At 37.5% G+C, this 15,199-nt stretch overlaps 1 protein-coding gene and 1 pseudogene across 34 annotated transcripts in view; one reads left to right on the top strand and one right to left on the bottom strand.

The window, feature by feature from the left end:
• The window catches only part of PTPRD (protein tyrosine phosphatase receptor type D), a 2,185,700-nt gene that overhangs the window by 2,128,967 nt on the left and 41,534 nt on the right, over window positions 1–15,199 (bottom strand). The window lies entirely within an intron of this gene.
• On the top strand, window positions 1,732–5,128 carry LOC112650365 (5'-nucleotidase domain-containing protein 2-like; annotated as a pseudogene).

Here is a 15,199-nt window from a genome sequence, read left to right on the forward strand (position 1 = left end):
CACTTGAAATACACAGGAATCAACATTTAAATCACTTAATAGGAACATTTTGGAATCCTGAATAATTCTTTTACTATATTGACATCATAGGAGTATGAATATGAATAAAATTGAGTAAAATGCCTGAATAATGAATGATATACTTCAGGATGTTAATACAACTCTAAGTCATTAAATGTATTTCCCTTAAATTTATATAAAATCCTGATTTTAATTGTGCCATCTAAATAAGTAATATTGTACTGACTCCAGTTTTCTACATGGGTAGAGTAGTGCAAAGGGCACTCAGCAGTGAGTTGGAATCTTACAATACAATGCAGGGCCACTTCTAAGCCTGGAGACGCAAAACACATCAATAGATTTATAGTGCACCTTTGCTTAGAAAACTTTATATCATATCTTATGAAATGATTTGTAAGATGAAAAGCAATATACATCCAGCTATGATGTTAACTATATTTAACATATCTAGCTAATATAAGATTAGCAATTTTTTTTTTTTATAAAATCATGGAAGTGTTGAGAAAACTTGCTAGCATGAGGGCCATATAGGAGGGGGAGGCTATTATACAGACTAGATGTAATTTGAAGGGAATTCCCATCTTTCAAAGGTCCTCTAGGATCCACTTTACAGAAAACTGTTCCTTCCTGGAATAGGTAAAGAATGAACTACGCTAAGACAAGTACAGTATTCCTCATTCTCAATCATATTTTTTTCTAAGGTAGATCACATGAAACTGGGACAATTAGAACTCTTCCTTAAAATTTGTTAAAATCCAGCTGGGAGAAAAGAATCCTTTGCACTTGATCTTGCAATTATGAACAACAAGCTCTAATGCGCCATTCATCATGGATCCAAGGTCATATGAACAGCCAGAAAAAAGAAGGGAGGCAGAAGGCACACGGAAGAGATGAGAAACAGAGACTGAAATATATATATATATATATATATATATACACACACACACACACACACACACACACACACACAAGACACAGGTATATATGTATGCCTCATGAGTCCTAAGGCTACATATTTCTTATGGTTTGATTTTGCAAAACCAGTATTTTCCCCTTCATATTTAAGCTGATTCTAGCTCAACTAGAATTCTAACTTTCATCAAAACAATTCCTAGGTAATGAATTACAATCATTTTTAAAGTATATGTTTAATATAAAAATTCAGTTTTAAAAATTATGCTCAAATACTATGATTAGTATTATTGAAAGGGTGTTGTTGTCACTGTGGTTGTTCTCTTTCATTCTTTTAAGTTTAGGTGGGGGTGCCTAGACTTTATCTTTACACTTTCAAAGATTGTAAAAACATGATGCTTTTCTTTTGAACAAATTTTGCTGTTAAGTAAGAAAAAACTATTCAAAGTGAATTCCTAGCATGTTGATTTAGTTATAAAATCACATTATTCTTATAGCATTTGTAAGAAATATGTCTTTCAAAAGTAATTTCTATAAGACTACCTTTAACAGAGAAATCATAATGCATCCACATATTTTGAAATATCATCTGTGCTAGTTGCTTACCTGTTGTTTTCCAGACCCATAACCACTCTTTAAAACTGCTCTAACCTGATAAAATCATTTTCCAGTGAATTATAATTTGCAGATTTCTATAATTGCAAACTTCCTCCAAATGTTGGCAATAGGAGGCAGTAGAAAGACATAAGAAGCAGCGAAAAAGAAAGATAAAAATATTCTGTTTCTGATAAAAGTGGTATGGCACTTCCTGGAAATGGCCATAAGATTGGCTGGGCTGAGGTGATTTGTTCAAGACTCAGGTAGCCTGAGACATCCCCTTTTAGTAGTTTCAGCCTTGAGAGAGGTGAAATTTCTTTTTGAGTCCAAGAATACCTGAATAGCATCTTCAACATCAGAGAAGAAGGTGCAGAGTTATGGGCTCACCAATATTATTTTTTTGTTCACAAACTTGCAAATTGTCATCTCCATTTGCCATTTGCTATTCTATCCTTACAAATTCCTCTGTGACCAGGTCACTATACTGCCTTACTCCCTCATGTGAAATGTGAAGAGTGGTTTCTGTTTCAATGACTAGAACCTGACAAATACAAATACAGCATTATTTTTGTTTTATTTTTCATTATGATCATAAGAAAGATATGTGACTTAATTAAAAAAAAAAAAAACACCTAATATCCTCTTCTGTCTGCCAGAAATAACCAGTTGACTATACAAGGAGGTGATGTCCAACAGAGAGGGCTTGGCTGAATTTGACACATTCTGGCCTCAATTTTCTCATCTATTAGATAAGGGACTTTGTGTAAAGAATGTATAATTGCTTCCCATAGGCTATAGATTGTTTATCATTTGTCCACAGTCATTATGCCTATATATAATAAGTGTAATATCTAAAGATTAAATTTGGATCCACTAGTTCCACTACTACTTACCCAAAGAAAACAAAAACATTAATTTAAAAAGACCCATGCACCCCTAGGTTTATTACAGCATTATTTACAATAGCCAAGATATGAAAGCAACCTATGTCCATCAATAGACAAATGAGTAAGGAAAATGTAATACACACACACACACACACACACACACTGGAATATTACACAGCCATAAAAAGGATGAGGTTGTGCCATGGCAACAACATAGATGAGCCTAGAGGGTGTCATACTAAGTGAAATAAATCAGACTGAGAAAAATACTACAGGATTTCACTCACATGTGAAATCTAAAAAAAACAAAAAAAAACCACAAATGAACAAATGCAAAGCAGAATTAGATGTTTATTTTTAAAGATTTTATTTATTTATTCATGAGAGACACAGAGAAGGGGTGTGCAGAGGGAGAAGGAGGCTCCATGCAGGGAGCCCGCGTGGGACTCGATCCCAGGATTACAGGATCATAGCCTAGGGCCGAAGGCGGCGCCAAACCGCTGAGCCACCCCGGGTGCCCCGCAAAGCAGAATTAGATGTTTATTTTTATTTATTTTTAAGATTTTATTTATTTATTCACAAGAGACATAGAGACAGAGAGAGAGAGAGACAGAGGCAGGCAGAGGCAGAAGCAGGCTCCATGCAGGGAGCCTGGCATGGGACTTGATCCCAGGACTCAAGGATCACGGCCTGGGCTGAAGGCGGCGCTAAACCACTGAGCCACCCAGGCGTCCCAATAATTAGATGTTTAAATGCAGAGAACAAATTACTGGTTACCAAAGGGGAGGGAGGTAAGGGGATGGGCAAATTGGCAAAGGGCAGTGGGAGACAGACACTTCTAGTTATGGAATGAATAAATTGTGAGAATAAAGGGCACAGCATATAGAATAGTCAATGATATTATAAAAAGAATTGGGCAGAGGGCGGCGGACTGGCCGACGGGCCGAGGGCTGCACAGGCCGCACCTGGCGGGTGCGGGGCTGCGGGAGGCCGCTGGGCGCTGGCTGCCGTGCAGGGGCCGCCGCGGGCCGCGAGCCGCCTCGCCCTCGCCCTCGCCCTCGCCCTCGCCCTCCTGCCCTGGCTGCGGCCCCCCGGGGCCCGGCGCCCACTGCCCGGGCGCCCTGCACTCTGCGCCCGCCGTTGGTGCCCAACTCAGCGCGCACCTGTGGGCCTGTCACCAGGACATGAGGAGACTGGTGCACGACCTCCTGCCCCCGGAGGTCTGCAGTCTCCTGAACCCAGCAGCCATCTATGCCAACAACGAGATAAGCCTGCGTGACGTGGAAGTCTATGGCTGCGACTACGACTACACGCTGGCCCAGGCCGCAGACGCGCTGCACCCCGAGGTCTTCAGTGCTGCCCGTGGCGTCCTGATGGAGCACTGCTAGCACCCAGAGGGGATCCGAACTATGACTGCGACCCCAGCTTTGCCATCCCAGGCCTCACTACGACATTCAGAAGAGCCTCCTGATGAAGACCGATGCCTGCCACTACCTGCAGCTGGGGATGGCCTCCAGGGGCCTCCAGCCTGTGCCTGATGAGGAGGAGGTGCTCAATTTTTATGGGGGCACCCAGCACACCCCTCTGTACCAGATGAGCGGCTTCTATGGCAAGGGTCCCTCCATCAAGCAGTTCATGGACATCTTCTCGCTGCCGGAGATGGCGCTGCTGTCCTGCGTGGTAGACCACTTTCGGGGTCACGGCCTGGGGTTTGACCAAGCGCATCTCTACAAGGATGTGACGGACGCCATTCGAGACGTGCATGTGAAGGGCCTCGTGTACCCAGTGGATTGAACGGGATATGGAGAAGTACATCCTGGGAAGCGGACGAGACGTTCGCTGTCCTGAGCCGCCTGGTGGCACATGGGAAACACCTGTTCCTCGTCACCAACAGCCCTTCCAGCTTCGTGGACAAGGGGATGAGGCACATGGTGGGTCCCGACTGGCGTCGGCTCTTGGACGCGGTCATCGTCCAGGCTGACAAACCCAGCTTCTTCACTGAGCAGCGCAAGCCCTTCAGCAAACTCGATGCGAAGGGCTCCCTGCGCTGGGGCCGCATCACCCGCCTGGAGAACAGCAAAACCAACCGGCAGGGAAACCTGCAGGGCTCCTGCGCCTGACGGAACGGCGGGGACCCCGCGTGCTCTACTCCGGAGACCACCTGTACAGGGACCTGGCGAACATCATCCCCGAGCTGGAGCGCAAGATCCGCATCATCAGCACGGAGCAGTGCCTGCGCTCCCTCCCGGGCTGCGGGCTGCGGGCTGCGGGCTGCGGGAGCGCGCGCAGACCTACCAGGACGCCGAGTCGCGGCAGGCGCCGGCTGCCTGGCTGAAGGGGCGGCAGGAGCTGAGGTGCATCCCCAAGGCCCTGTTCAATGCTCAGTCCGGCAGCATCTTCCGCACCTTCCACAGCCCCACTTCCTTCTCCCGGCTTCTTGTGCGCTCCTCTGACCTCTGCATGGCCCCCTCCGCTGTCTGCTCAACTACCGGGTAGACGTCAGCTTCTACCCTCGCCGCACGCCCCTGCAGCATGAGGCGCCGCCCTGGATGGACCAGCTCTGCACCGGCTGCACGAACACGCCCTTTCTTGGCGACATGGCTCACATCCGCTGAGGGCACCTTTATTGTCCACAGCAGGTCCTAACCCCTCCTGTCCCACCCACACTGGGCTCCAGTCCAGGGCGGGCAATAAAAGTGGTCTCCCTCTTAAAAAAATAAATAAATAAAAAATAAAGGAATTGTATAGTGACAGATGGTAGCCATGCTTGTGGTGAACATAACAGAGAGAGAAGATGAATCACTTACGCTGTACACCTAAACTAACATAACACTGTATGTTAATTATACCTCAACAATATTTTTTTTAATATAGAAATTTAAAAATTTGGAATATACAGAAATTATATACACAAATATAGGCACAAATTTCAGTCTAAAGACCTATTTCACCAAAAGGCCTTATCATCTACCTAACTGCTCAAGTTATAAACTTTGAATTTATTTTCGTATTAGACTACTGAAATAGAAGCTTAACATGTCTCCCTGATGTTCAACTTCACTGTTCTAATATATTCTTGAAATATATAAAAATCCATCAATGCTTCTTCATTATCTTTGAGATTTATCCCTATAATTGAACAAATATTTTTGTAGCGATGATTACGCACCAGGTGGAATGTCTTGAGAATGGTGAACTGGATACAATTCTGCCCCCATGGAGTATATGATCTGCTAAATGAGATAGATATTTAAAAAAAAACAGTCCAACAAATAATTTAGGAAATTTTATGGTAAGTATTGCAATTTTTATTTTAAAAGGGACTACTGAGGGGGACACCTGGGTGACTCAATTGGTTAATCATCTAACTCTTGATTTTGGTTCAGGTCATGAATCAGCCCCTTGCAGGGCTCCTTGCTAGGTGTGGAGCCTGCTAAAGATTCTCTCTTTTCCTTCTCCCTCTGACCCATTCCTTTCTCACGCACAGGTACTCGCTCTCTCTTAAAAAAAAAAAAAAAAAAAGTATTAAAATGTATACATAAAAAAAGAAAAAGAAATAACGTCTTAGGATTAGGATTACATATAAAAACTTCAGTAACCTGGCTTTCTCTCTTACCTAACTTATACCTAATACAGCAAACTAGTATATTACAGATTTATTATTTTTAAGAATTCTTTTATACAACTGAGCTTTTGTATATTCAATTTCTTAGCTCTGGTACAAATTCTTTTAAACATTTCTTGTTGTTATACAAACATATAGAAAAGTATACTTTTTAAATGTTCCCTTCCATTTTCATATGGCTAACTCCCACTTAACATTTAATGTTAATTCTTAAGATTTAAGTTAAGAGGTTTTATTTAGTCTACAAAGAATGTGAAATCCCCTATTTCCTTCCTAAGCAATCTCCATGTCACATGGTCACATGCCCCTCCCCCCATTTGTTTCCATAGTGTTTGCCTTTTTCTTTCCTAAAAGTTAATAGGAAATATTGCAAAAATCTGCATAATGGGTACCTTTAAGATCAAAGATTATATTTTATATGCTTAGAACCATTTTTAGAATGATTGGTATAAGAATTCATACTTCCCTTTTTTAAAAAATAATTTATTTATTCATGAGAGACAGAGAGAGAGAGAGGCAGAGACATGGCAAGAGGCAAAAGCAGGGTTCTCTGTGAGGAGTCCAATGCAGGACTGGATCCCAAGACCCCAGGATCACATCCTGAACTGAAGGTAGACGCTCAACCACTGAGGCACCTAGGAGCCCCAAGAATTAATACTCTTCTAAATCTTATTTTGGCCAAAAAATCAAATAAAATGCCTTTTAATATTTTTTCAATATTAAATATTTTTTCAATATTAAATATTTTTAATTTTTAAAAGGAATATCTATTGTATATTCATAATCATACAAATTCTCACTTTTTGGTGTTATCTAGGAAAATATAGCTTGATTAAAATTAAAGCAATAATAATACGGAGTTCCATTTACTTATGTGATAAGATTTCCAATGTAATTCTAGCATATACTCTCTGTAAGTAGTTTCCAAAGTATCTTCCTGCAGTATGATCTTCTTTTGGAAAACAATCTGAAGCAGGTCTGATTGTATTTGGGGGTGAGTGCCTCTACCCTTTTCCTTGATACCCATGATTTATCTCTAAAGTTCTCTCTTTGCAGTAGCCCCAGTGGCTCAGCGGTTTAGAGCCGCATTTGGCCCAGGGTGTGGTCCTGGAGTCCCAGGATTGAGTCTCACGTCGGGTTCCCTGCGTGGAGCCTGCTTCTCCCTCTGCCTGTGTCTCTGCCTCTCTCTCTCTCTCTCTCTCTCTCTCTCTTTCTGTGTCTATCATGAATAAATAAATAAAATCTTTAAAAAATTTTAAAAAAATCAAGTTCTCTCTTTGCTATCTAAGAACTAAATGGAATACAGTGCAAAAATCACCAATATGTAGTATGGGAAGTATAGACGTACATAAATAAATATATACTGCTTTTTATTTATTTATTTTTCATACTGCTTTTTAAAAACCCTTACTTCCATTAACCAAAATATCATAATCTCTGAATTTTTGTTCTATTTGATAGTCTATTGAATATTTGGTATTTGATATTTAACTTTCTGATTATATATGTATGCAGTTCAGAATTTCAATTGTCATCATTTAAATAAATGCAACAGTTTCCATCATTCATTGGCTGAAACCAATTAATATATTCTTTGCATTGTAATAAGAACAAGTCTCTGTTCTTATTTCCAGGAGGCTCAGCTAATCCCAAACAACTATGCCAACATTCTAGGTTAAGGTAGCTGTACTTTCTCCCCTTCCAGCTTTGGTTTTCTGGTTTGTGTCATTGTTGTTGTTGCTTTGGTTTTCTGGTTCTTTAATTATTGGCATATTAACCTATTTGCAGGTATGCTCTTTGATCTAATTTATTAAAAATTCATCCTGTATATTTGTGTGTATATCTGCATATACACAACAGCCTTTACTTCCATTTACTAGATGCAATCTAAATATATTGCAAATTTACCTAGCATATAGGTTGATAAATTATTATTGTTTTCATAGCTATGTAATTCATTATAACATTCTCTCTCCATCCTACTTTTTCTTTATTTTCTAAATCTGTCAGGTTCAATCACAAACATATTTCTTTCTTCAAAGTGAAGAAACTATGAAATTGTGCTTTATTTATTTGTCATGCAACAAGTATTTTGCAGATAAATCATATTTTGGGAGTGTTTTAAATGAGTTTAGATCAGGTGTAAAAGTAATAAGCTGAAACATATTTATGGATGGAAAGAAAAATGTTTTCCACATAGTAGATAATCTAATGTGATACAGATGCATCAGTGCTATTCATGTGATACTTCTACTGCCTTACTTTGAATAGATGTTTCCTTTGTTCTGTCTCTACCATGGCATTCAGCATTGTATTAGAATTGTTTGTCCACTTACCTGCATTTCCAACATAACACCAACCTTACCTAAACTATAAATTTTTAGAGATGGAGATGGTATCTTGTTCACCGTTGTATCTGTAGTGCCTTGGCATGCAATAATCATTTCACAAGTATTACTGAATGAATGAAGACAAAGTAAACAGCGCTGAAATAGTTCTCTCTCTTAAGGATGCCTATAATCTTTTCTTCAGAGCTCCCCTATAACATTTATCACATTCAAATGTGCATGGTAGATATTTCTGTTATGGGTATATTCCTCTTGAGATATGATGGCAGGCACCTAATTCTTATACCTTCCTGTAACCCTTGACACTGTGTACCATGCATAAGAAGTTACAAATAAGTGTATTTTAAATTAAAGGGGGGAAATAAAGGTTTTTTAGGGCATAAGGGAATTCAACTATTTTTCTCATAGGTACTCAATGGACTTTCATTTATTTTTATTTTTTTATAAAGACTATTTATTCATGAGAGACACAGAAAGAGAGGCAGAGACAAAGGCAGAGGGAGAAGCAGGCTCCCCATAGGGAGCCTGATGTGGGACCTGAGGGAAAGGCAGATGCTCAACCACTGAGCCACCCAGGCATCCCTCATTTCTTTTTTTAAATGTCATATTAAACAACAACTATGTGCAATAGATGTGGCCACAAGTCACTTCACTAATTTATGAAATAGTTTTTGAACACTATAAATGCCAGACTGTTCTACATGCTAAAACGACAGTAATGACAGAGTCTCTGTTCTTAAGGAGCTTTTGGCGAATAGAAAAAATAATGTAAAGACTGTAATGATAAACGTGGAAAGGAAAAGTTATTGGGTTTCTCCAAGAGAGTTTGAGGAGATTTTATCATAAGTGAAATTTCATATGTTTGGATCATGTAAAGAATGATTCTAAAGGCATTCCAAAGGTAGAAAATCAATGGAACACACTTTAAAAGGTAGAAAAAATGTTATGGGTAAAACAAAACAAAACAAAAAAACTGGATAGTTAAAAAGACATGAAATGTCTGAGGAAACTGAATATAGGGGTAAAGTTAAAACTCCTCTCATTTAGCATATAAAAATAGTCTTTGTGCAAGGTTAGTATGATCACTATAATATAGAATTAATCTAATTGTCTACATATATTAAATATATCATTTTCATATCACACTATAATATATCTTGTCTAAAGTGCTAAGTCAAATTATTAACTTATGTTCCTAGATTTTCAGAAAGAATCTCAAGAAAAGAATCCTTAGCTATCTCTCTCTCACCCATCTATCCTCTTCACAAACCACTGGACCTATACCACTTGTTTTGTATTTGTTACATTCCCTATTTTGATAAACTAGAATGTGCAGAAATATCCATTATATTTTACTGTTCAAGAAATAATATCAGTCTCAATTATCAGTTTCAATTACTAAGAACTCTAGAGGATATTATCCAGTGTTCGCCATAAGAAAGTAGCCTAAAGGTCACAAATGATCATGGTGAGCTTAAATAGCTAAACTGAGATTTAATTTTAGCAATGCACGCTTTCTCTTTCAATCCTATGAGAAGGCAACATAATTCTTTACAACTATATTGCTATAAAAAGATACTAAAAAGGAAAATAGTGATAGATGGAGAAGGTGCTGAGAGGAAGAACAGAATAATGTTTATGTAAGATTAAAAATCTGAAATGGAATTAGATCAAATGCTAGAAAAAACTGTTGTCTGCATGTACATATGCATACATTCACAATGGGGAGGGAACCTATTTTACTCCCTGGATAGCTTTCTACAGCATTTTCCTAGCCAGGACTAGCTGCCAATTAAATTCCTTCCCTTGCCAAAAAAATTGCAAATCTGATTGATCCAAATTCAGGACATTCACTTGGCTTTATTGTAGTGGAGGTTACAGGTCATCATGTCTTAAAGCCCGGAGCTGAGGCTTTGTGTGCTCTGCTTGCTTATTATCTCCTATGTGGTCAACATTCTTGGGCATGCCTGGAGGTTTGCCCACTTGTTTTTTTTTTTTTTTTTTTTTTAAATTTTTTATTTATTTATGATAGTCACACAGAGAGAGAGAGAGAGGCAGAGACACAGGCAGAGGGAGAAGCAGGCTCCATGCACCGGGAGCCCGATGTGGGATTCGATCCCGGGTCTCCAGGATCACGCCCTGGGCCAAAGGCAGGCGCCAAACCGCTGCGCCACCCAGGGATCCCTGCCCACTTGTTAATTAGGGTTAATTCTTTTTTCTATATGGCTATCTTTTCTCCCCCTCCCCCACATGTACATGTCCCTTAGTCCACAGCACTGTAGGGGAGAGGATGGAAGGATTTTGAAACCAGAACTCTACCTGAAACTTGTAAAATGTGCAGCAGAATATATTAGAAGGTCATGCTGCCAGTTGCTGTGGCATTTTCATTCATCTGCTTTGCTATTTTATGACTACTGCATTATAGTGTAGTATTTTGTTAATATTTATGGCATTGCAGATAAAATGCAGCATATTGTTATTTTAAGAACATATAATACTATAAAAATATGTGATGTTAATGATTCACTAGTCTTTAAATTTGATTTTTCTTTTATGAAGGTACCAACAGATCATATTTGGTTATCTATGGATATAAAAATTTAACTTGGAAAGATTTACATCATGGAGACTTTACCACAGTTATTAAAAACTAATGCTACTTTCTTCTGACATTTACATTATGTCTGTCTTCAGAACACTCATATTTTTAAGACACTTGGGTATTTTCCTGATGATAATCTGAGAGGATGCTACTTTTATTTTATGTGTTATCATCAGATATCATAAATGCTTCATTAATTTCAAAAAGCTTCTATAATATAGTAGAAAGATTAGCTTTGGAATGTGACAAGTCTGGATTTAAATCCAGATTCTGTCACTTACCTGGATAAGTGATCTTGGAATTTCATTGTTCTTTGTGGGCCTCCATCCGCATTGTTACTTGGTCATAATCATGACCCTAAAATGCTACATTAAAACTGCATATGTGAAAAGCAGCCATATAAAAGCTTTCCAAAAAAAAAAAAAAAGAAAAAGAAAAAGAAAAAGCTTTCAATTACTGTGCATTCCTCCCAGTGAAGGACCCTATAGGAGTGGGTAACAGGAAACAACGGACTTTACATTTTTAGTACCATCTAAATTTTTATAGACTAAAACAAACCATATTTTCTCAGTAGATAAGATCTAGAAACACATGTATCTGAAAAGTACAATACTTCTAGAGAATAATTAGTTCTTCCCAACTCAAGGGCCTTAAGGGGGGAATTACAGTGAAATGAGTGTTTTTAAAGCTGTGAAACAGTTAAAATGACCATCAGGCCAATATGTCTAGGTCATTGGACTATTGTACATCCACAAGGAGTCATGATTCATAGGTTCTATAATAGTATTGTTCCTGGAGGAGAAGGAAAGTTGTTTAAAACACAAAGTACATTATGGTGAAATAATTCACTGACAGGGAATTGTTTTCTGGACAAATCATCTCAATACCACACTATAAAGAAAATGATTTAACCAAATCTTAAACTTATTCCTATGAGATAAGCTGGAAGAAAGCATGATATTCCCAAAACTGAAAACAATGAGGTAAGAAACTAATCATAAGCCATTCCACCAAGTATCCAAACTATAAAGATGTCAAGCATGTAGATGAGGGAAGAGCTATTCTTACCAATTAAAAAAAATATTCATGCCTGTGATATAATAATAACAACTCAGAGTAAGAATAAACTTTAAGAATAATTTCCATAGTTCTATGAAACTATTCTATGTATTCAATGCTCTATTAAGATTCAAGAAAATATACTGATTCCACATAGGAAGATGGTGAATACCTTTCACTGATAAAAATTAGTGTCTCTCTAGAATCAGAATGAACTATTGTCCATCCACAGAGCTTGACTCTTCCTTTTCACATGCTGGCCTAGTTGCTGATGACCCTCCACTTTTTTTAAAAAGAGGATTTAAGGTGAAAAGAGGCTGAAGGAATCTATTCCAGGAAGGGCATTATGTAGAACTAATGTTTCAGTTTGGGTGAGAAAGTGACCATTGAGTCATGTGAAATGTGACTGAATCTATGCAACCTCCAACAGAATTTTCAGATATTTGATTTGCACGTAAATTCTGACTTGTGAGTATATAAGCAGTCCCTGATACAGCAGGCTTAAAGGCCACAAAAATAGAAAAACAAGATTTTAAATCCTGGAAATGGAAATACATGTTAATATTACCAGATGGAATGATTTTAATTATATCTGTATATTTATTTTTTTTTTCAAATTTATTTACTGATTTGAGAGAGAGAGAGAGAGAGAGAGAGAACATGCTCCTATGCCTGGAGTCGGAAGAGGGCAGAGGTAGAGACAGAAACTTAAGCAGACTCCACTGAATGGGAAGCTGGGGCCCAATGTGAGGCCCAATCTCATGAGATCAGGACTTGAGCCAAAACCGAGAGTCATGCACTTAACTGACTGAGCTGCCCTATATCCATATACTTCAATATGTTTTTACTCTAAAGTTAAAACACAAACATAGATATTGAATGTTATTTAGCTCTGACAAATATATCCAGCTCCAAATGCAAGTTTCCCTAACTCAAAACCCTTAATTCAACAAATTTACTTCTGTATACACATCCAGTAACTTTACACATTTAGATTCAGATATATATATGTATTGCTCACATTTCAAGTCATTTTTGTTGGGAATGAGAAATACTACTTCTATCCCAAACATATGTTGAGAATAAGAAATAAGAAAGAATAATAATTAAGAAAATTATGAAATTCAAAAATTAATAGAGAGAAGTAAGGCATATATGAAAGAACAGAAATTGTTTTCAGTGAAACAATTACAAGGGTAAAAAAATAAGAGTATGAATAAACCCAACCAGTGAAGTACGATGACGCTAGACAGGCATGGGCCATGCATGGGGTATACCATAGAAGGATTCAGAATGCTAAAGTCAATAATATTAGCTGTATAATTCAAGTAGACATTTAGATAATGTAATAAATGGGAGGAGGTGTCCTATGTAAAGCATCTGCAACAAATTCAGTAATTTTTAAAATATCTCGTTGAAATTGATGGGAACACAGAGCTCAGAAAATCTCCAAGGTGACAGATGATAGATAATAGATTGATAGATAGATAGATAGATAGATAGATAGATAGATAATAGGTAGAGTGTGTAACATTTTAAGTATAGTTGGTTATTTTCTCTATAATTATTGGCAAATGAATTTATGACTTTTGTAGTTTTATGGCCAATCCGATTTTTTTTCAATCCGATTTTTTTTAACTAGTAGTTTCGAGTTTGCATTATAGTTTTCTACCCAGATTTTCAGGAAAGTAGAAGAGGGACCACCAAACCTCAAAATATTAATTCATTCTCAATAAATTAATCAACAGAGTATATTGAAATAATTACTGTAAGGTGAGACAGGAAGTAAGGGTTGAATCCCAAATCTGTGACTACTGAGAAACTACCTATCATCTCTGCAGTTTACTTCTTCTCAGTAAAATGAAGAAGCAACTAGAGAGAAAGGTCAATTCTATTACTTCTAAGACTTGGCCAAGATATGACAAGTTTATGATTCCAATAAATTTGTGAGTTAAAGTTCATTATACTTCTCAGATAGTTTAAGCAATGCAACAGACGAAGTTTTTACCACAAAATTGAGTAAAGGAATCCTTATACAATCTGTTCAAAAAAAAGTATACTTTGTATATTAATTTAAATCAAATTCATATTACTTTAGATAAATTATATATAGTTCAAATGCATATGTTAGATTCTATTACTACTGTTAAATAATTTGTTGCCTAACTTTTCTCACTTGATTCTCTACAAGAGTTTAAAAAGACTTTCTACAAGTTGTTGAAAACAAATCTCATAGTAAGCAACCTTAGAAAGGTACAGTGTGAGCTAGAAAATCAACAAAGCAAAAAATCATCAGGAAAAACACAAAAATTATTTTTAAATATGGAAAATATTTATAATGTTGTGATGATATTAATCATCATAACCAATATCCTTTAGATTACTGAAATCACTGGCTATCTTCTAGGAAAAATTTATTTATTTATTTATTTATAAGTTTATTTCTTTTTTTTTTTAAAGATTTATTTATTTATTTATTTATTTATTTATTTATTTATATATGATAGGCATAGAGAGAGAGAGAGAGGCAGAGACACAGGAGGAGGGAGAAGCAGGCTCCATGCTGGGAGCCTGATCCAGGACTCGATCCCAAGTCTCCAGGATTGCGCCCTGGGCCAAAGGCAGGTGCTAAACCGCTGAGCCACCCAGGGATCCCCCATTATTGAGAATTTAAAGCTAAGAACAATTTTCAAATATTAACTATATTAATGTTAAATATAATGAAATATTCTATTTTGAAGAAAGAAAACATACTCTTTCCATGAAAGAAAGAATTATTAATCTTTACTATTAAATAACATGCAGGTTTCAAAAAACCTAATTTTTTCTAGAAGTCAAATGGGAAAAGAACTGTCCATACTTAGTCATTGCATTTAATGAGGGCAATAAATGAATTTTTTAGTCATGGTTAAAGTAGAAAAGGTGGTATTAAGCAGTATTCTCTTTGTTTATGATCTAGAAATTAACTTTGCACATTTCCCGTGGTGTTTAAGCAAAGAACATTGTCATTAAATCACTCTTATAAAGCATGACTTCATTATAGATGCAGGATGAATAAAATACAGGAGTATCAATCCATGTCTGCTATATCTGTCTGCCAACAAAAGAAAGTGGTCACTTACAGTGATTACAAACCACATCAAGCGTA

Source organism: Canis lupus, chromosome 11 (assembly GCF_003254725.2).
Source record: "Canis lupus dingo isolate Sandy chromosome 11, ASM325472v2, whole genome shotgun sequence".
Classification (NCBI taxonomy): Eukaryota; Metazoa; Chordata; class Mammalia; order Carnivora; family Canidae; genus Canis; species Canis lupus.